Here is a 23,716-nt window from a genome sequence, read left to right on the forward strand (position 1 = left end):
ATGTAACTAACTTTGTAACTGTCTGCAAATTCTACTATTGTAATGCAACTAACTTTGTAACTGTCTTCATGAATACTGTCTCATATCATACTAATGTTAATTAACTAAGGTTCTGTCTAACTGTTAATGTTAACCAAGAGAATGTATTGTAATTATTTGTGGAGCTTTTCTCCCCGGGCCTCAGCTGAAAATGGACCTGTGTCCAGTCGGACTATCTCGGTAAATTAATGTAAAATAAAATTAAAAAACTAAATAAATAAAGATAATATGCATATATATCTACATCTGTATATGTATGTATGTTTATATATATATATATATATATATATATATATATATATATATATATATATATATATCTGTATATGTATATATATCTGTATATGTATATATTATGTTAATATATATATTTATCCTTGTATAGATACACACACACACACACACATATATATATATATATATATATATATATATATATATATATATTTATATATGCCTATTGATATATCAATATATTTCTTGTTTGATATCTACACATTATATTATTGTATAGTATATATATATATATATATATATATATATATATGTACATATTATATATGTGTAATTTTGTATGTATAGCTACATATATCTGATGTATACACTTTTCATATGCATCTATCACCATACACATCTATATTTGTATATTTATATATTATAAACATGCTGGTTCCACAGCGTTTGTTCCATAGTATTCTATACCTGTATTGAATGATATATTTAAAAAAAAAAGAATTCAGTATTACAGCTCTGATGGAGCAGTGGTACATTGCTCTGGCTATGGTGTACAGGGTCCTGGTTTACAGACTGGGCAGGGCAGATTATTTTGTTGCTGGGCAGAACAAGGGCTGTTGGATACAGAGTGACTAAGTCACTTTTAAGCTGTTGTAAGTGGGTTTGCGTGGTGGTAAGCAATGCTAACTTCCGGTTAAGTATGCTTACAGAAAGTTAACATGAAAAGTGCTTAATCTGTGCAGGTATTGCTTAGCACCGGCAAACAGGCTTAATCCCACTTACTACTGCTTAAAAGTGCTTACTCCTGCTTACCCCCACACTAATTTCTTTAAAAGAAAAGAAAAAAGGGGTGATAGTAAAGTGGTGAAAAAGGGGGCATGCAGAGGGAAAGACAATAGGGAAAGTAGCTAGGGATTTGCAGGACGGGTGTAGGGAAGATCCATAGCTGTCCATTTCTTCTACAACAACAGCTATGCATATATACTGAATTTGGAGGTATATTTGAACACTCATACCCCTGAGAGAGGGGTTAGGACAACAATAATGTGTTGTGAAGCCAATTAGACCAGATTACATGTGTCCAGTGGACATGTGTGTAAAATGGGCAGCTATGTATGGGGCAAAATTTTTTTTGGGAACAAATAGCCCCTTTTTTTTTTTTTTTTTTTTTTTTTTTAAGGTGAGTGTGAGATGTTGGGGAAGGATAGTAGATATATTTGGGGAGGAAGGCTGGGTAGGAAGACAGACAAGACAGCATACAGGGGCAGTATATGACACATGTAGGGGTAACCACCTTGGATGGGTTGGGGTGTTTGGAAATCGGAAGCCCATGAGCCCCCAAATGGAAAGAGTGGGACTGAGGTCCCCACCCATGGGCAGTCACCACTGCACCTTCACGGCCCTGAAGGTGGCTGCGCTGGGGGCTGAGCAGGATGGGCAGGGTGACCCTCTAATTGTGCCATGCAGCCTTCAAGCTGGCATAGCAGATCTCCAAACTCCTTTTGGAGCTTGCGACATGCCAAACCCTGGACCTGGCTTCAGGTGACAGGATCCTATCCACGCCCACTCTTGGGGGGGAACAGGCCCCATCCCTTGAGGTGGTTCCACCCAAAGGTGATGCAGGACCAGTGGACGAGGAGGTCCTGCGTTGGTCCCAGAAGTGCTGGGGCCCAGTGCCATGGCCAGATGAGGTGGGAGAGGTGGGTCTGCTGGGACTGGCCTTCCCAACCGTGTTATGGTGTTACAGTTTTAGAACATATGTGGGTTAGTAATAGTCAACACAATCCAGGATTAGTTATAACAGCATGCATAGATATTCCCATTAATCCAAAACAATAGATTTGGAACAGTTGTATAGCAAACAGGACACATGCATATATGGAGCCACAATGGCCATTACAACGGCATGCAGGTTACATTGATAGCAACAATAAAATACCACCAAGACCATGGATCCAAGAAGTAAGCAAATTTAATGAAACACTTAGCACCTTGGTATGTGATTTGAATTGCATGCTTAATTGATTGTTTTGTGCAATATGCTGTATGTAAGCAAACAGTATTTTGTAGTGTTTTTACTCTTGGAAGGCTGTGTAAGCCGAGGCACTAAGTGTTTCATTAAATTTGTTTACTTCTTGGATCGGTAGTTTTGGTGGTATTTTATTATTTTATTATTTTGTTTTTTTAAGTTGTATTTGCTATATTGATAGCAACAGGCCACCAATGATAGTATTTCAACATGGAACATTAATAGAAACACATTTCAATATTTGTTGAACAATAGGACATATGTCCCAACAGTAGGTTTGATGTAAACATACACATTGATTTGTGTGTTTAGATTATTGTTGTATATATGGTGGGGGAGAGATGTCAATTAACAACTTGTATATCCTTGCAGTACTCACAACTTTAATGATCATTGCTCTAATCATTACTCTACAGGTATTATTACAATACCCTATGGCCTTGGTTTGGGTAGTGGTATGTTTTTACACAGTGTATACTTCAACTGTCTTGTAGCTAAATTCTACTTCTCTTACCTGGTATACCTGTGGAGGGAATGTTTGTTAACACTACCTGACAGTTTCTACACATATTTCCAGATTCCTAGTTAAAGTTATGCACATATCTCTCAATCACTTAAAGCACAACATTTGGACAAAGTTTGACAACATGGAGGTACAAATAGGGACATAAATTAAATATCGCTCTTATAAACTTAGAGAGTTGCTAGAGTAACATGATTTGTTTAATATACATTTTCTGAAGTATTAGAAGCCTGAAACTCAAATGTATGTCATTATTTAGTGACTACAATTCTGAGATCGTCCCAGTGATTTGCCAGGGAGAAAGAGAAACAGGCCAAAAATATGAGCCAGCTATCTGGACATTCTGTGAAAATCTGTACAGTTGAGAGATTATGTATACAGCTTACTACCACTCCCAGGATTCAAACCATTGCTGTGTCTGCTAAAAATACAACAATTTCTGTTTCATCAGAGTGAGCTATTTAGAAACTGCTGTCTGTTCCTTCAGTGTTTTCTGTCTAAGTCTCTCTTGGTTGCACAATCTGACCTTGTACTTACAACAGTCTTATACAGACATTCCTAGACATATTTATTATGTAGCACAGTGTGGGTAACAGTGGTTAACACAACATTACTGTTCATAGAATGCAACACTAAATGCCATACAATACCAGAGTAAACACAACCAATCCAGGATTTAGAACTTTATTGCCAGGCAGTTACGTTTTTTTTTAAATATCACTTATATAGGACTATTACAGTCATATTGTCTGGTTTAGTCAGTACAACCCATACACAGTTTTTATACTGCCAGGTGACTTTCTACTACTTTATATTTATTTGGTATGACTACTACAAGCAGGATTGTTACTCATCAGCCTCGCGATGCAGCCTTTGCAACCTACTGGCATGGGCTTCCTGATTCACAGCCCGCTCAGCTGCAGCTGTAAAGGGAATAAAGAAATATTTAGGCATATCTATCCATCACATACACAGGCTGGACTTTGGTAAACAGTTATTGATATGAATACTTACACACTGCTGGGACATCACCCCTCTGTCTTGCTTCTTGGACCCACTCATCCAGGAGCTCCCTCTTCCTCCGCTTCAAGTTAGCATAGTGGTGCCAGACCTGCTTACCAGTCTGAGGGATACCAGTGGCACTGGTGAGATCATAGGCCAGACAGTCCCAGGCTTCCACTTTATATTAGGAAACCTGGTACTGGCCCTGCAGGAGTCTCTCACCATGGTTTTTTACCAGGAGTCATAGCATGACCTTGGACTCCTGTATGCCCCAGGGCTGTGCCTGGAAGTGCATGCCATCACCAACACCTGCCATACTGCCTACAGTGGGATGCTGCAACCAGTTATGAGCTGTATTCTTGCCTGCGGGGTTTAAATATGGCTGTTTCCCACCCTTTGTCGTGATTGGACGATTTTGAATATGCTGAGCTAAGCTGAGCTACGGGCAAACCGGCTTAGTTAAGGTCGGCAGTGCTTAAAGGGGCAGGTTCAGCACTGCTTACCAATGGGCAAATTAACTTAGCTGGGCTACTCATTGCTTAGCATTCATATTTACACAATGCTTACACCTGATAAGCAGAGCTGTGCAATGCTTAGCATTGCTTATTTTTTTATTTTATAGACTATCTGCTGTATAGGATTGAGTCATCATTCATTACATATTATAAATTTGTTTACTGTCCCTGACATCCCCCAGTGTGCTTTCATTACATTTATTCATGTGTGACTCACACTTTATTAAACTGACACCTCACATCTGGACCTACTACAGTACTCTGGTTAACAAATATATGTTATTTAGTAGCTAATTATAAAAAAAAAATGTTTATGTACTGACAATGCAAATTGGAAATTGAACCGGGAATGGCTGTTTGCAAAGCATGCGCTCTAACCACTACACCATTGCAGTACTGCTTATGTTGGATGTCTCTTTCTATTTAACTTCTTGTGCTGTTTAAGCTGGACTAAGCATAGCTAAGCAATGGGCACACCTGTGCAGCTATGCTTAAACATTATTGCATGTATAAAAAAAAATTATTTGTTGTGTTGTATTATTTGTATCCTTCGGAATATCCCTGCTAATGCTGAACCTGTTATTCTATCAACTTTCTGCTTTGTTGGACGATTGTCCCTTATGGCTTTGTCCACATTCCTTACTCTGACAGGTTGGGAGTTGTGCGCTATGTGCTTATGTTATATCTGTTATTCTTTCAACTTTTGCCTTGGTAGGGATGATTGTCCCTTATGGCTTTGACCAGATTTCTTACCCTGATGGGTTGAGGGTGTTACGAGCATTCTCGCGCATTTTAAATTGCCGTACAGCAATTCTGGTGTGCAGGGGCATGTGTTTTGTGAGAGCACTGCTCTCAGACACACCCCCTGCACTCATACACAGAACAATGTCCATTTAACAGCACGGCAGCACACCTTCATGAATATGCATGGAACACTGCCATGCTGTACAGGAACGGTCCTTTCTTTGTAGGAATAAGCTATTTCTGCACAGAAGTTTGCTGAATCCCGGGGTAAGATTTTACAGAGGTGGAAGTTACTAAAGAGAAACATATATCCAACTTGGTGGACTGTACAGGCAGCAGTTATGTATAAAAATTGTTTTGTTTTTGGTGGTTGAGAATATTACATTTAGCGAGAGTATTTGGATACTATTGTAGAGTGAAAAAGTTTTAACCCTGTGATGAGCATGTACAGGACCAGGATTATTTCATATTTTAAGTGTGGTTTTAAACTGCTGAGTTTGCCGGAGAGTTTGATTTACATGGAAATACTATTCCAGAGTTTAGCAATGCATTGGGAGTAGAGTGAGTCTTCTGCAACATTATTTGACTTACTTGTAAGTAATAAGAATTTGTTACTAGAGCAGAGGTCCCTTGCTGGACAGTAGGGTAATAATTAGTTTTGTAGTGCAGGGCATTTTTCTGGATGATGAATGAGTTTGTGTGCTGTAGTCGGTTCTGAATATGTTAGACAGTTGTGCAGTTCATGACAGTTTAATTGCTTTAAGCTAAGACAATGGTGGATCCAATGAGGGAGACTGGTGGCAAACGTAGCTATTTTATTATAGCAGGATGCAAGTTTCTTTCTTTGAATATTGTTTACGTTTGTTAGGACAGGAGTGGCATATAAGAGAGTCAGCAGTAAGAAGGTGGTAGCTAGAGTTTTTCTTGCAGTATCTTTAAGGAAGCCATTGATCCTATAAAGGGAGCCTAGTTTCTGGTGTGTAGATTTTTCAAATCTAACAACATGACAATGCTAACGGCATCACATCTTCTTGTGCTTCTTCAGCTCAACTCTGTGCTGGGTTTCTTGAAAATGTTAGTCTCCCATCCTTAAAGTATTCTAAACAGTCATGCCCTCTGACTAGTAAAAATAAACTAGCTAGGTCCTTACTTAGCAGTAAAATTATATTGTCAGGGGTAGGTAGAGCCTTGGTAGAGGGCTTAATCATCAGCATAGAAAAGCCTTTGTTAGACTTATTGATAGTTCTGATAGAACTGATAAAACATAAAAATAAATGATCCTAGTGGCATCATTTGAGGGACATCCCACTGAAGACAAAATACTTTTGGCAGTGCATTTCCTGTAACAAGTACTCTGGCTTTTCTGTTATGCATAAAGCCTGTGAACCACCTAGACCAAATACATGGAGGTCTTTAATTAGAAGTAGATGTGAGACTTTAACAAATGCCTTGTTGAAGTCAACACACATTGCATCAGTGAGAAAGTGAAAATAATCTCTTCCATTTTATTATGTATGCAATTTGTTAAGGTCAGCAAGGCAAGCAAAGTATGGTACTGAACAGTGACCTGTGATGATACGACCATTTTAACTGTGCTTCTGAGTAGAAGTTGTAGAAGTTTTTGTGTGTGTGTGTGTGTGTGTGTGTGTGTGTGTGTGTGTGTGTGTGTGTGTGTGTGTGTGTGTGTGTGTGTGAGTGGTGGAGGGTCAGAGAAAGGAAAAGACAGAGAGAAGGTGGGGAAATAGAGAGAGAGAGAGAGAGAGAGAGAGATTGGCTAGAGGTTAGAACACTATGATCAGTAATGTTTGGGACATGACAGTGATGGCTGATGATTTCTAAGGACAGGGGTAATCTGCTGGAGGCAATGGACAAGGTACAAATGTATAAGTGTGGAGCAGATATTCTTTCAGGAACCTTGGATCTGTTTATTTTATCTCTTACTGTGTCGTGTTTAGAATTGCAATGGCAATTTTATTTGTTGATTTAAGACTGAGATTATCAGGGAAGTTTAGTGGGTCAGTGCCAGAGTACTATTTTTAAGACTGCCTGTTTTTAATTTTGGAACACTTTTTACAAAAACTTCCATGTTTTATAGGGAAAAATTGGATCTGATGAATAACTATACAGGAAAAAATATACATCCTCAGTTGCAATTTTGTGCTTGTGGAGTTATTAAAAGTTTAACATTAGGCATTCAGCCTCCATGATGTTTTATTTCAACATGCTAGTGTCCACAAGTCACAATCCACATGGATACTATGTCTTCAAGACATGTAAGAGAAGATTTTAAAGCTTATTTTATGTTTTTAGTAGGTAGACTAGTTTGATATTCAGCCATAACAGGGTAACATGAGAGTTATGTTACGTTCCTATCTGACTCTGAAAGCTGCTGTAATCTTCTATCAGATAAAACAGAAACGTAGATTATGACAGTAGATATTGACTGCTTTGCCTAACTAATCTGTCCTTTACTGAAATGTAGATTTTATGGGTTGCACATAGAGGATTCAGAGTATAAATTACTAATGAACTTTATTGTGTAATCAGGTTTGATTCCTGCAATCTTTACTTGAAAATTGTGTGAATAGGGGAATCACATACACAGATACAGTTGAAAATCTCTGTGAGCTCAATATTTCAATCACAGAACATGAAAAGAATATTTAGCCTTTTGTCTTTGACTTAATAACCTTCAAGAAGCTAATGTTGATGCTTCTGAACCATCAGAGTACCTAAGCAACTAGATTCTGAGTCATCCTTTAGCAAAAAAGTTTTCTTTACAGCTAGAAATCGCTAGTGTATTGTTATAAGATCAAAACAGCCACATGAGCGCATGCTCGCACACACACACACACACACACACACACACACACACACACACACACACACACACACACATGTTGTTGAAAGCCCCCTTTTAAGACATTATTTAAATCATGAAAAATGAATTTATCCCTTTACTGGGACTTGTAGTCAGAAACTTCAGCAATTCATGTTGAAGGCACTGCCTCAGGACCACCACAGAGTCTCTAAGCAGCTAAGTAAGTGTGTGTGTGTGTGTGTGTGTGTGTGTGTGTGTGTGTGTGTGTGTGTGTGTTTATGTATATGTGTCTGTGTGTAATTTGACATTGAAACAACAGGCTAATGATTCCTTTCTAAAAAGAACTTACTTTATTAACAGATGAATCAAGACCTGGCTGCTTAAAAGACTCCGATGAACTAGATTAGGAGACATCAGCACAGATTGTTGAAGTTTTTGAGTTCAAGTCCTACTCAGAAGCCTACAAGCTTTTGAGTTCAAGTCCTACTCAGAAGCCTACATTTTCTTTTTATAATCCATGAATCTGAAGAAATCAGTTAAATAAATATGCTCAAAGTTTGCTTCTGGGAAGCAGAAATGTGCTTAGTGGGCTCACGTGGTCAACAAATAAACATAAGGGTGTACTGATTCAGTTATAACATCATGCCACATTGTTGCAAGAGAAAGGCACCCCATACAGAAAGTGTGCAGGGATTGTCTATGGCAAAGAACTGTGATATGCTAAGTGAAGGTCTGCAGCCCTTAAATTTATGTCACTATACCCTCTGAGCATAACTCTGCTCTCAGGCTTTGGTTATTTGCCAAGTGTCTAAAGACACATGAACTTGAAGAAACAGAAAACCAAGAAACAGATGCCAACAATGTCAGATAAAACCACAAGATTCTTCATGCTACCAACATGCGGGCTGTCTGGTTGGCATAACCAGCTCCCCTTTCAGAGTAATGCGTATTTAATCTATTTTATGGTTTTAAGTTCCATTCCTGGTACTGTCCTATGGCCCTAGGAACTTCGATTTACTACAGAAAACAAATGTACCTATTTTTGATCTTTTTGCTGATAACGGTTTGACTTGGTATATATTTGCCTACAGCTTCCATAACAAATACATAATATTAAGTAACCTTGGTAGCCTTTTATGTACATTTTCATTTCTGGTGCAGAAACATACACTGATCAGAAAGGCAGTTTTGGTTTTACCTGGTTTACCTAACCCTTTTCCAAAGTGGGAATCAGATCCAGTAAGTCCAGTCTCATCAATTCAGTGCATATAGGTAGAAGTTAGCGGACCCTGATCCACTCATCTTCAGGCTTTAGAATAAAAGTTGTAATGAATAGGTCAAATTTTCCAGTATGTCAAAATAGTGAAAGCCACAACATTCAGGGAAAGATTCTTTGCAGCTAACACAGTCAGGCCATATGTGGAGTCTTTACTTTTTTGTTTGTTTGCTGTTTTGCAAAGCTGACAACAAATAAAACACCAGTGAAAAACACTGCATTCTTTGTTCTAAATATAGTAAGTTCTCAGGAGAGTTGAATGTGGCTCTGACAGCTGACTCCCTGGGCACTCACAGTCCATAGTAATGAGGGCTGTCTGTGTTTCAGCTTAAGCTCTGGTTTCCAAGAAGTTGCATGGAAATTACATTTTCTTAAATTAAAACAGTAGAAGAGTTTATGAAGCCTGCAGTCAGAACTAAAGAGAACGACACAAGCATTTTGTGGTATCTAATAAAAGGTTTGCTTGAACAGAGCTATAAAACCAAAATCAAATTGAGAATGGGAGTGGTGGGCAGCAAACAATTGTATAATTCTAGAGACCATTTTAACGAGTTCAGTAGCACCAACAAAACAATAGAAGTAACTGAACAAATTTCCACTGTGCATACTAGTAGACAGAATGTTCTCTTCATTTCAGCTGAAGAGACCATGTTTGTTCCAGTTTAATCAGTATCAGAAATCACTTAGCAGAGATCAGCACAGCTTCTCTCCACTATCACCATACACAACTACATAGCTGCTCAGGGCTTGCAAGTCTGTCCCTTTCACCCAGTCTTGAAAGTCATCTGTTATGCCATCTTTCTGCATAAATTATCTGCATTCTGCTAAGCGGATCTGCAGCCTGCAAGAAATATCTTTCAGTGCAGACAATATATAAGACTGCCACAAGGCTTGCAAGATTGCTGCTACCACCCAATCTCGAAAGTCGTCATTTTCCAGTGTTTCTGCTTAAAATTATCTGTGTTCTGCTAGGTGGATTTGCTGCCTGTAAAAATATTTTTCATTGCAGGGAGTATATAAGACTGCTACAAGGTAAGCTGCTAAAACCATGTGTACCACCGAACCTGCAGTCAGTGCTACTGCTAAAGAAAAAGGACACTCCATATGTTAATGTACTTCAGGCTTGTTAAACCCATTTTACTCTAATACAGACAGCTTTCTTGTCCATGAGCAACTTTTTAAAACTTTCTCTGCTCCACTGTCCTTTTGAATTACTCATATTATTTTATGAAAACCATACACACTGCTGTTTAAACCTTCCCTTACCTCCATTGTTATTGATTGTTTTTCTTGCACTAATACATCCATCTGTGAGGGGTTCTAAACTGCTTTTTTCACCCTCTCTACACTCGGGCTCACTAAGTTCCTCTGCCCACACCCAGTTCCCACCCAGCTCCTCCTTATCTAACTTAATACTGAGCATATCCACTCCCCTTCCTCATTCCTAGACCCTCCTCTTTCTACTAACCTCATCAATCCCTGCTACTACCCCATTATCCAATAGCATTCACACAAACCCTTTACAATCTTTTGTCACCTTCCCTCCACACATATTTTTCTCTACTTCCTCACTTAATTTACTCTTCTCTATTGCATTGTTCTGAGTTTAAAATTTATAATTTTATTCTCTTTTCCCACAGCACGATATTCACATCTTCATCCTCAGCAAGTCCTTCTACAATATTACCCATCCTTTCATAATATCGACAGAAAACATAATACCCACAATTGTTTTATTATACATATCACCTACTAAATCATTCTCCTAGTGCTATGTTTAATGCACAGTCTCACCCTACCACACAACAGTATATTCGCTTTACCTTTAAAATGCCGCAACACACTTGTGCGACTGTTTACTTACCTGACTCAGAATTGCGACCCTGGTACTTAAAGAAAGTCAACACTCAGGGAATGTCAACTTTGAGCAAAACTACCTCATTTCTGGGTTTCTGCTATGAATGTTTTGTAGGGGAGCAAGCCCCCCCTGCACCCCACATGTGGGAGGCTGAACCCCCTTCACCCCCTGCTACTTATATATACTAACTCTGAGACTGCACTACAGTGAGGGAAAGGGTGCATTTCCCAATCAACCTCCACTCAAAATACCAAATTCGTAACAGTGAATGCATACTAGTGTTTTGCTGTTGTGAGTTCAGCATTTTTTCTTTCATTAATACATATTTTTGAAAAGATACTTTCGTACATATGTGCGTTGCACAAGTCAGCCACTTCATTTTAAAGGTAAATTGCATATTCTACATTTCTCTGACTATACTCTATTAAAATCTTAACCTTTCTCCATCTCCATAATTAGGGGCCACCCTGAATGGCATTTCCAACAAACCATTTCTACTGTCATCTATTTTCCCCCTTATCATATTCCCTTCTCCTTTAACAATTTTCCTTTTCATACAACTATAATCTCCCCCTAACTACTCCATGGTCCTTTCTAACTGCCATGTTATCCTTTTGCATCTTCACATCTCTACTATTTATTTTATGTCATCTTACTCCCTACCGTGGTACTCTCACACATTATTCACACTCACACACTACTGGCCACCCTACATATACTCAGACTAAACCATCATTCATATCTATTTCCTCAGATTTATTTAATGTCCAAACCTATTCACCTTTTCAAATACAAGACATCTAAGCATTCAGTTCACTTTGACATAACCTGAAATAAATTCATATACTTTATAAAAAAAAAAATAATAACAATCCTAATACTCTCTTGTTTAAAATCACTCTTTGAGGTGACATCCATCTCAACCCGGTCCCTCAGCTTCATCTTTTCCACCATCCTTCAGCCCAAATTTCTATAAAACACTCACAAAACTTTTCCTTACTTCCTTTAACATTTGCAGTATTCTAAAAAATATTACATATTTTCAAACACAGTTTCTTCAATACTCACCAGATATTACTGTCATTACTGAAACATAGGTTCATAGGTGTGTTCTAGTCTAATTGTCCTGGAGCCTTTACAAGCCATCCCATAGAAATGCCCTGGCATTATGCCGTCTGACATTAGTTCCCAGTGCCTCTATTAAGTAGAGCCACTGGAGTGATCCCTGGGGTGAACTTTCTATTTCCCATCCACTCATCAAAATTTCTCTTGAAGAGGGCCAGTGAGGCACTCTGCTTGACATGCATGGGAAGTGCATTCCAGAGCATGGGCAGTCACTGGGTTATGAACCTGTTCCTCCAGCATGTTTTGTTGATTGTGGTAATGAGGTTGAGGTCTCTGGAGCGTGTGGTGTGGAGGGATTGGGATTTCTTTAGATGTAACATTTCTTACAGTGCTGGGTCAGAAATGGCTTTGTAAGTCAAGCGGAGATTGCCTCTTAGTAGATGATATGAAACAGAGAATAACTGGAGTTTTTTAGTATGTACATGTAGGACATGTGTTTAAGGGATATCCTCTTTGTGAGGTACTTTTGTGGCCTTTACAGCTGTTGCATGTGTCTAGTGAGGTACATGCCAAATTTGGCATTATACTCAATGATTGGCCTAATGAGGGAAGAGTAGAGAGAGATGATGACCTCTTTCTTCCTGGATGCAAAACCCTTGGTAATGAGATGTGCCACATAGAAGGACTTTCTGACCACAGTGGCAATGTGATGGTCAAAGGAGAGGTTGCTGTCAGCCTGTGTCTCCAGATCTCTTATAATGCCTTCAGTATTCAGTGGGCTCCCATCGATGTGGTAATTAGTGGGAACTGAGTTTTTCTCAATCGGGATGATGACGCATTTTTTGGCATTAAGCTTACGGCCATGGTTAAAACATCAGTCATTGGTCTCAGTGAGGCCTTTCTGTAGGATGTCTACATCACTTGGGGAGTTAATAATGGCTCCCAGCTTTCAGTTGTCTGCGAACTTGGTCAGCCAGAGTCCTTCTGTGTTGGCCTGGACTTCTGAGAAGTAGATGCAAAACAGGAGAGGACCCAGGACTGAGCCCTGTGGGACTCCACTTGTGACTGGTTAGCAGTCTGACTTGGAGTCTGCTACTTTCACACTGTGGGTTCTCTCTGTGATCCAGTTTGCAACCCACCTAGTGAAATAGGGGTTGATGCCTAGTTTGGTGATTCCTGAGTGGGGAATGGTATCAAAGGCCTTGGCCAGATCGAGGTAGGTTGCTTGAACTGCCTTGCACTCATCCACAGCTCTGGTGACTGACAAAAAGAAGTCAACCAGGTTGAGCAGCCATGATCTACCTTTCACAAAACCAAATTGTGTGGGATCTAGAGTTTGGAGATTCCTATATCCTTGTTAATTAGGTCCATGATGATGCTCTCCATAGCCTTACATATCAGATGCATCAGGCTAATGGGGCGATAATTCCCAGGGTCTGTAGTCACTCCTCTTTATGGAGAGGGATGACTGTAGCAGTGCGCCATTCAGTAGGGACAAAGCCTGAGGTGAGGCTGTGATTGAACAGGGCACACAGATGTGGTTCCAGTTCACTTTGTAGTTCATGTAAAACACACCCAGGGATATTGTCGGGTCCCATGGAAGCTGTATTCTTGGCCTTGGGCAATGCAGCTTTAACCTGTGTTGCAGTAATGCTGGGTGCCTGGCATTCCTCCAGTATTGTGATTGGTCCTTTGAGGGGGAGAGAGGGGTAAAGTTGGCACCGAATTTGTCGGTCAGTATGTTGCCAATATCTGTTGGCTCAGTATAGGAGGTACCATTGTGCATTAACTCAGAGCAAACCTGGGTATTGCCGTGGAGATTCTTGATATAACTATAAAACGGCTTTGTGGTTGTTTATGGTGTCTGCCACAATTATGCCTTCATAGCTGGCTTTAGAGGTTTTTATGCAGCATCTCAACTTTTTGTTGAGGCTAATAAGGGAGTTTTTCCAGTCTTAGGACTTCAACTTTTTCTGCAACAGTTTCTTCCTTCTGTTGTAAAGTTTATTAATGGCAGGGGGCCACTAGATTAGCTTCCTTTTTTGGAGGAGAGCATTTTGGTTCTGTTGGGTATGGCTAGTTCCTGCATTTATGTATGTGTTCGTACAGTGCATTGGTGTATGATTCGGCAGTCATGTATTTATTTTCCATTGACATGGGTACCATGAAGTTAGCCACCTCTGTTTTTAGGAGCCCAAAGTCAGCTTTAGAGAAGTTTTTCATGGTAGTTGCCTTTGCAGGGGGTGTGGGTGAGATGTGGATTTCCATGGTGATTAGTTTATGGTCAGATCTAACCAGGGAGAAATTGACTATTGGTGTAGAGCAATGGTTGCCCATGTTAGTAATAACCAGGTCAAGGATGTTGCTTCCTCTAGTGGGGTTAAGGATGAGCTGGTCCAGGGCATTGGAATTGATGAATTCCAGGAAGCGTTGGGCCAGTGTATTGGTGCATGAATAGTTTTCTCAGTTGATGGAGGGGTAGTTGAAGTCACCTAGTATTTGAGTGTTGGGTGGGACCCTAATAGTTTCCAGGGTGCTTAGGAACATGGAATGAGAGTCTTGGGACATGGTTGGGGATCTACAGCAGGCTACAACCTGAATCACCATCTTATTCAATGTCAGTTGTCCCTGAAGTATCTCCATTATGTTATGCTGGCCTATTAGTCTGGAGGTGTGCATATCCTTTATGAATATGGGGACACCACTGCCTTTGGAGCTTCGGTCCATGTTCTGGGGCTGAAAAGTGTGGAATGAGTTATAGCCTGGTAGTACAGGGGTGCTTTCTGCTGTTTTAAACCAGGTCTCTTTTACAGCACAAATGTCAATGTTCTCCATTTTGAGGAGTGCTTCGAGCAAGTGCATCTTGAGATTTAGACTTCTAGCATTGAGCAGCATGACCCTCAGATTGCATTTATTAATAGCTGTTACAGTGGTAATTTGGTCTTTGGAACATCGCCTAAAAAAGGCACTATGGGGTGGCAAGAGCCTTAGCCAGTATGCAGAAACCCAGGAGTGACAGATACAGGTCATCTCTGGCAAAGCATCGAGGTCTGTCAATCATGTCATCCCAGTCAGACAGATATTGGATCTCCTTAGGTCATTCATACCCACAAAGACAGTGACAGAGTCATACTTGTATTTGTTGTGGAGTGACCTGAGTGCGTGTGTTATGTGTCAGATTCTGGCACCTGATAGACAGCTGACTGTTAACCAGCTGTCTAAATGGCTAACATCCCATATAAAAGATTCTGAAATTCTATCCCCTGGCTACAGTATAGTTCGATATGACAGACTGCACAAAAAAGGGAGAAACACTGCAATTGTATTTAATAACTGTCTAAGATTCTCACCCCTCAAAACTAACATACTAACCTTTCAAAATGCAGAACTTCTTATCTCTCTTTTCAGTGTTAATAAACATAAGAGACTTTGTATAGTTGCCCTCTATGTACCACCAGGTAATAATATTAGCTTATTAGAAGAAATTATTTGCTAGATAACCACAAATATTACTACTGAAACCATTATTTTAGATGACTTTAACATTGGCTGGTTATATGTAACATCTAACACCCCAGCTACAAGTCTTAACTTGTATGGGTTCAAACAGCCAATCTCTTTCCCTACTTGACTCAACAAAGTGAATCATAAAAATTCTATCCTTCATTGGTTACTTTTCCCTAATCTCAGCAAGTATGCCATCTCAGGGGTACTGTCTGATTCCCTTAGGGACCATCATTCTATATTCATCAACAGAAAAATCACCTACTAGCTAAAAATATACTTACTGAACTACACAAAATCTGTCTATCTTTCATCCTGATTCATTCAATAATCTACTAAAATCTGTCAGCTAATTTCCACTCAAAACCCTACCCTTAGACAAAGCTGTCAACAAATTCACCAATACATTTATGAATATTTTAAATACCCTTGCCCCTGCTAGAAATGAAAGAGTAAAAAATACTCACACCCCCTGGCTGTCTCATTCTGCAATAATTCTCAAAAACAAGACAAAGCATGGAAACAATAGAACACAGCTAAACTCCCCTCAAACCTTACCTGTATACAAGAAGTTGCACAACCTCACCAAGAAGCAAATTTACCTTAAGAAAAAAAAATGATTACTCTGACCCACAAGATAATCATAAAAAATCCAATTAAATTCTGGAGCTCAGTTAAGAAAAACATTCAGCCTGGCTGTCCTTTCTCACTAAATCCCTATCTGGACATATCGCCCCATAAACAGCTACCAAGTGTAACACCTTCTTCATCTACATCATAGACTGTCTTACCTCCAGCTCTCTACAGATATTTAATCTACCTCAAGACTTTACTAGTCCTGACCTCCATATGTCTTCAATTTCCAACCTCTTTCCACATCTTAAACAGTTACTAAAGAAACTGAAACCCTGTTCCCCTTCTGCTGATTATCTCCCTGCTGAGTACCTTAAGCTTTCTGCAGACCCTACAGCATGCCCATTCTCAATTCTAATTAACAGATCTATTCAGGACTTCCTTGTCCCTGCCCTACAGAAAACATCTCTAACTTTAGGCCAACATCTTATCCCCCTTTCTAAGATCCTGGAAAAGTGTATTCATCAGCAACTCATAGGTTCATATGTTCATAGGAGTGTACTAGGCTAATGACCCTGGAGCCTTTACAAGCATAGCCCAAAGGATTCCCTGGCAACATGCAGCCCAATGTTATTTCCCAGTGTCTCTGTCCAGCAGGGCCACTGAAATGATTCCCAGGGTGAATTTTCTATTTACTATCCACTCGTCAAGATTTCTCTTGAAGAGGACCAGTGAAGTTCTCTGCTTGACGTGTAATGGAAGTCTATTCCAGAGCATGGGCAGTCTCTGGGTTAGGAACCTGTCCCTCAAACAAGTTCTGTTGATTGTGGTAATAAGGTTTAGGTTTCTGGCTCATGTGGCACAGAGGGATTGGGATTTCCTTATATGTAGCATATCTAGCAGTGCTGTGTCTGACATGGCTTTGTAGGTCAAGCAGAGATCACCTCTAAGTAGGCGATATGATACCGAGAAAAGTTGGGGTTTTTTAGTCGTTCTGTATCGGACAAGTGTTTAAGGCCTAGGATCCTCTTAGTGAGGTATTTCTAGTTGTTGCATATGTCTGGTGCGGTACATGCCGAATGGAGCATTGTACTCGATAACTGGTCTAATGAGAAAAGAGTAGAGAGAGACAATGACCTCTTTCTTCCTGGAGCTAAAATACTTGTAATGAGATGTGCCATGTAGAAGGATTTTCTGACCACAGTGGCAATGTGATTATCAAAGGATAGGTTGCTATCCACTTGTGTTCCCCAATCTCTTATGACACCTTCAGTGTTCAGTGGACTACCATTAATTTAGTAGTTCATGGAAGATTATATCACTCCAGATGGGACTTGAACCCACAATCACTGGCTTAGGAGACTAATGCCTTATCTATTAGGCCATTGGTACCTCTTGCAAAATGATCTCCTAACCATCTACAGCACCACTGCAGCTTTCCTCAAGTTTTCTGATACCATTACTATGGTTAGAGACCAAGAAAAGTTTATTGCATCTTTTTTTCTAAATATCTCAGATGACTTTGAGACAATGTCACAAGAGAAACGTCTGACTCAAATGTCTTTTCTGGGCTTTTTCAAACCAACTCTTCTATGATTCTATAACTACATATGTGAAAGAGATCAATCTGTCAAAGGTCTCTCTTCTTTCTCTCCTTTTTTCCTAGTTAAAAGAGTGTTTCTCAAGGCTCTATTCTCGGTCTACCGCTCTTTAACATTTTCATCATTGACCTGTATAGCTCCTCTCAGCAAGCTTGCCTCATTCTGTATACAGATGACTCATCTCTCATCTGCTTATTTGACAGCCCACTACAGCTACACTCCATGACACAAAATGCCTTCAAATCAGTCGGACTGTGGCTACATCAAAACTAACTTTTGCTTAATCTGAAAAAGACTAAACTGCTACTCTTTTTCCAAAGTCCCTTGCCAATGCTAAAAGTAACTTCCACATCACGTCTTTAAACAACACAGCTATTGAAGTAGTTACCAATACCAAACTGCTTGGAGTCACCATAGATGACAACTTAAAGTTTGATCTTCACATACAAAACTGTATAAAACTAACTCATCAAAACTTAGCTCTACTATATAAAGGAAAAAAAATCCTTACTCCTAGTGTACTTATTAATCTTTTACCCTCTCTTGTCAATGGCTCAGCTATTTTGACTAACATCCAGATCTCTCTTAAATCACAACTGGAGCAATGCTATAATAAGATAGCTAAATTTGTAGCTAACCCGCCACACTCATCATTGCTCTGGATTACGTGTTCTCATCTGGTTAAAACTCTCACATCATCTAGCCTGTACGCAACTTCTTCTAAACAATAACATACTATATAACCACTCTTCCTGTCCTTCTATCTCCTCAGTACTTCATCTCTATCGCCCAAACCTCCCTCTGCACTCTCAAGACAAAAATCTGCTTGAAATCTATAAACCAAAAAAAAAAGTATGGGGCAAAGTATATACTCGCCCTGTATATCTAAACTATAGAACTCTATCCCATATTCAACCAGAACTACATCTGTCCTCCATATATTTAAATCCTCTCTCAAAGATTTTCTCACTAACTCATGGCTAGGCCTATGCACCTCGCCTGTATGACCTATATTAACAAACACTTTGCATTCTTACTAACTTAACTGCTTATCATACTATCTATACCTTTCAATACCTGTCCTCCTACATTCTTAGGGTGGACTCACATCTTTTTATTTTTATTTCCAAGCATAGTAGACTATACTTCTAATACTTCTGTATATACAAATTGTCATATTTAATCATCATTTTTTTATTTATTTTTATTTTTATATCACTGGTGTCTCCCCATGCTTTAATGTATCATAGCTATTCCACTATCAAACTGTATGTATATATACCTTTTTTTAATTACATTTTCACTGATGTTATTTAATGTTATTTAATTCCCTGGAGTTTTCTCCCTAGACCTACGCTGAAAATGAATATTTATTGCCCAGTCGGATCTTCACAGTAAACAAATGTCAATAAATAAAATAAATAATGATTACAGCCACTCAGATTTTTTACAGTACGTATAAACTACACATCTTTAAGTATCTAAGGTTTGGTGTGTGCAGCACCAAAGCTGAATAACTGTTGCAATGCCAGCCATACCTCTCAACTGTACAGATTTTCACAGAATATCCACATTTTTGCCTCATATTTGTGATGTGTTCCTCATAAAAACTGTACTTTTTGACAAATCGTTGGGATGATCTAAAGATTAAAGTCACTAAATAATGACATGCATATGAGTTTCAGACTTCATAGCCTTCAGAAAAGGTATGCTACTACAAATCCTGTTATCCTAGCAACTTTCTAATTTTATAAGAGCAATATTTAAAATGTGCCCCTATTTTGGGCCTTTGCCCATCCATAGTTTCAGGCTTTGTCCAGATTTCTTGTGCTAAGAGGTTGACAGGTATGATGCTAGCTCCACAGCTGAGTGGCATCTCTCAATGCCTACAAGAAGCACTGCCATGAGTCTGAGCCTGCCCATAGGTTGAACTTCTTAACATTATTACGCATATGGTTGTCTTTGATACAACAATCACAATTTAATTATTCATTTTTATTTTCATTTTTTATAATTTATTTATTTTATGTTTTTGGGTGCTAGGCTTGCTAAGGCTTAATGGGACTTCAGGCTTCACATGAAACAATTTCAAGGTGAGACACCTTTTGTCACTTAATTTCTGGGTGAGGCAGTGTTTGTTTTGCGACTATGGTAAATTTTTTTTTTTTTTGGTGTTATAGAGTCATTAATGTGACTCGTCAAAGCTCTCTGTTCAACTAATTTTTGATGCTTCAATCAAAAATTAGAAAGCCACACTAAGCAACTCTGAGGAGTTTGTTTGTTACCCTCTCAATGGAGCTTGATTGCAAGTGTCCTTATAAGTGTCCATCTGTGGTGTCAGTTGCTTCTGACAAACCATCAACATTTTTAACTTCTTCTAAGTTGCTTCCCTCTGACAAAGATAACAGAACTGTGGAGAGGGTGGTTAAGAATGTTTATACTTCTGCTACTCTAGCTTTTAGAAGTGTGAATTGTCAGATCCCTATGACCAGATATATTTTGGCTATTTTCTCTCAGGTCTGTCAGGTTATTTCTGACTTTCCTGAATCTGAAGAAAAGTCTTTTTCTCTTTCTTTATTAGGGACTTCATCTCGGGTGGCTCACTGTCCCATTAAATGCAGCTATGATGCAGCTGGTGTTTCATCTAGGGCTGCTGTTTTTGGCTTTGTGTTGAGGAGGTATTCCTAGCTACAGCTTCAACCTTTGCCTGATGACATCTAGGCTAAGCTGATGAATTCTCCTTTGGACAATAAACATTTGTTTGGCACTGCTGCTGCTGAGTTGTTTAAGTCCCTCCAGGAAAAGGGTAAAGCTTTACAGGAGCTGAAACTTATTTTTGTTTCACCTAGCCCTAAGTTTCAAAGGAATTATCCTAACAAGCCTGCCTTTGTCCATAGACAGTCTCGCCCTCCCCCTAAAGGTAAGAATGGTGGTAGAAGGGCTCCTCTTGCTAAGGCTATTTAAAGCTCCTCAGCTCAGAAGTCTACTTCTCCTGACAAACCAGGTGCTGCCTGACTAGCCTTGTCTTTCCAGTGACATTTTTCTTTCTTTTTGTCTTTCTCTATCTCTTCCTATTTGGTTACAGATCACCCAAGACTTCTGGGTCCTTTCAATTATTTGCCAGGGGTACTTCATGGTCTGGAAGTCTTTTCCCCCATTCTTAAGCATTTGTCAGCCTCCTCGGGATCAAATGCCCTTTTTTGCAGAGGTGCTTCAGGGCCAGTTGGCTCAGGGAACTATTCAAGAGGTTCCAGCTCCTCAGACGGGCATGGGCTACACTCAGGAAGGTTTTTGGTCCACAGGAAAGAAGACCCATTATAGATCTTTCTCAGCTGAACATTTTTTTTTGAAGGTTTCATCCTTTTGCATGCTAACCCTTCAATCCCTGCTTCCCTTTCTTCTTCCTCAGGCTTTTCTGGTATCCCTGGATCTCAAGGATGCTTATCTTCACATCTCTATCCATCCTCTTTTCATGAAAGTTTTACATTTCTCTCTTGTGTCCTGGCATGTTCAGTTTTCTGCGTTGTTCTTTGGTCTCTCTTCTGCCCCAAGGGTCTTCACCAAATGCTTTGTTCCTGTGACTGCTTTTTGCAGAATGAGGGGAATACAGATTCTTTTTCTTACCTAGATGACCTGCTTATTCAGGCTTTGTATCCAGAGTTGTTGCTTCAGCATGTTCACTTTGCAATTTGTCTCCTTCAAAGCCTGCAGTTTACTGTAAATTTTCAAATGTCTTTTCTGACTCCTTTTCAGGATCATGTTTTCCTAAGATGCAGTTTCCACACAATTCCAGTGCTGGCATCCCTGCCTCCTCCCATGGCTTTAACTCTGATTACCATCTTAAAATCCCTTCCTCCCCTAGCATTAGTTTCAGCCAGGAAATTTCTAAGGGCCCTGGGTATGATGGTCTGCACCATTCCTATGCTTCCTCTAGCCAATCTGCACATAAGAAAGCTCCAGTGGTTTCTGAAGTCAGTCTGCCTTCAACATTCTCATCCTGTAGAGTTTTTATTTCCTGTTATTCCATTATCAAGCTGGAACTTCGGTGGTGGATTCATCATTTATCCCTCAATCCGAGGGCTTCCATTTTAGCTTCCAGCCCCCTCTCAGGAACTCTACACAGATGCTTAGTAAGAGGATGAGGGGCACCCTTCAGTCCTCTGAAAGTACAGGGGCTTTGATCTCTTCATCAAAAGAAGGACTGTATCAATGTCAAAGAGATGAGAACTCTTCTTCTGGCTCATCAGGCCTTTCATTCTCTTTTTCTTCCAGGATCCCCTTGAATTTTCACAAGTAACACTACAGTGATGTGGTATAGCAACAAGCAAGGGGGGACAAGGTCTTATCTCCTGTGCAGGGCAGATCTTAAGGTTTGGGATCTAGCTATTTACTATCAGGTGACTCTTCAAATAATTTATATTCCTTCAAATTAAAACATAGTGGCAGACTCGCTGAGCAGATCCACAACACAATCCCATGAGTGGATGCTTCATACGGATGTGTTCTGAACATTGTTCACCAGTGGGATATTCCTCAAGTAGATCTATTTGCCTCTCCTCTGAACAGACAACTTTGTCTATTTTGCACCAGAGTCCCACGTCCTCTGGCTTGAAAGGTGGATGCCTTATTTTTTTCTTGGAAGGGGATGTTTCTTTATGCCTTCTCTCTCCTTCCTCTCATTCCGAAAGTGCTGTTCAAGATAAAACAGGATGCTCCCAAAATCTTGCTGGTGACTCATTTTTACTTTTGGCACAGACATCATTGTTTCCCTCTTCTTCTGCATTTTGCCAAGGTCAGTCATCACAAGTTACCTCACAGAGTGGATCTTTTCACACAAGACAAGGGATGTCTCATCCATCCCCACCTGTCCACTCTTCAACTGTCATTGTGGGTGATAGGGTTTTGATTCCCTATAGACACCTTTTTTCTGTGGATGTGCTGCACATCCTGCAGGAGGCTAGGAAATCCTATTTATACAAATGGAAGAGGTTTTCTGTTTGCCGTCTTTCTTGTAAATTGGATCCACTTACTGTGGATGCTCCTTTGGTTCTCTCTTTTTGTGTGAATTGCTCAAGGTTGTGTTGGCATATTCTTCTGTTAAGGCTTACCTTTCAGCTATCTTTGCTTGTCTGTTTTGACTCCCTGTTAGCCTCTAGAATTGAGGCAAAACAGTTTCTTAAAGGTGTCCTTCACATTAGGCCCTCCAGGAAGCTTGCCCCTCCTTCCTGGGACCTTAATTTTGTTTTGGAAAAATTGACACAGGCTCCTTTTGAGCCTGCAGCTTTAGCTTCCTTACAGCATTGTTCTTGGAAGACTGTTCTTCTTTTGGCTCTTACTTCTGTCAGAAGGGTGTCTGAGTCGCAAGTCCTTATGGCTGTTCCTCCTTTTTAAGTTTTCCATAAGGATAGGGTGTCCCTTTGTACCAATCCTTCTTTTATTCCCAAGGTGGTTAATAAGTTGCCTCTTAATCAGTCTATTAATTTGCCCACTTTTTTCCCTTCTCCACAGCCTGCTAGTGAGAAGGTTTTGCACACCTTGGGTTTGCATAGACAACTCAGATATCATTTGGGTAAGACTAAAGCTTTTCATAAATCTGAACAGATTTTTGTTTCTTTTCATCCTAGGTTTTTAGGACCGGCTGTTTCCACTCAAACCATTTATTCTTGGATTTCTAAAGTAATTTCCTTTTAATATTCTTTTCATGGGAAGAGCCTTCCTTCTTCTGTTAAGGCTCATTCCGTTAGGGCTGTGGCTTCTTTTGGTGCCTTTTCAAGAGTTTGGATACTAATTCTATTGAGGCAGCTACCTGGACTTCTGTGCATATTTTACTAAGCATTATAAGTTGGGTGTGATTTCTACGACCAGAGCTGGTTTTGCAAGGTCTATTCTCCATGATTTCCTAGAGGGCTCTGCTGGCTCCTCCTCCTTCTAA

Source organism: Protopterus annectens, chromosome 1.part1 (assembly GCF_019279795.1).
Source record: "Protopterus annectens isolate FY-2018-M chromosome 1.part1, PAN1.0, whole genome shotgun sequence".
NCBI classification, from domain to species: domain Eukaryota; kingdom Metazoa; phylum Chordata; order Ceratodontiformes; family Protopteridae; genus Protopterus; species Protopterus annectens.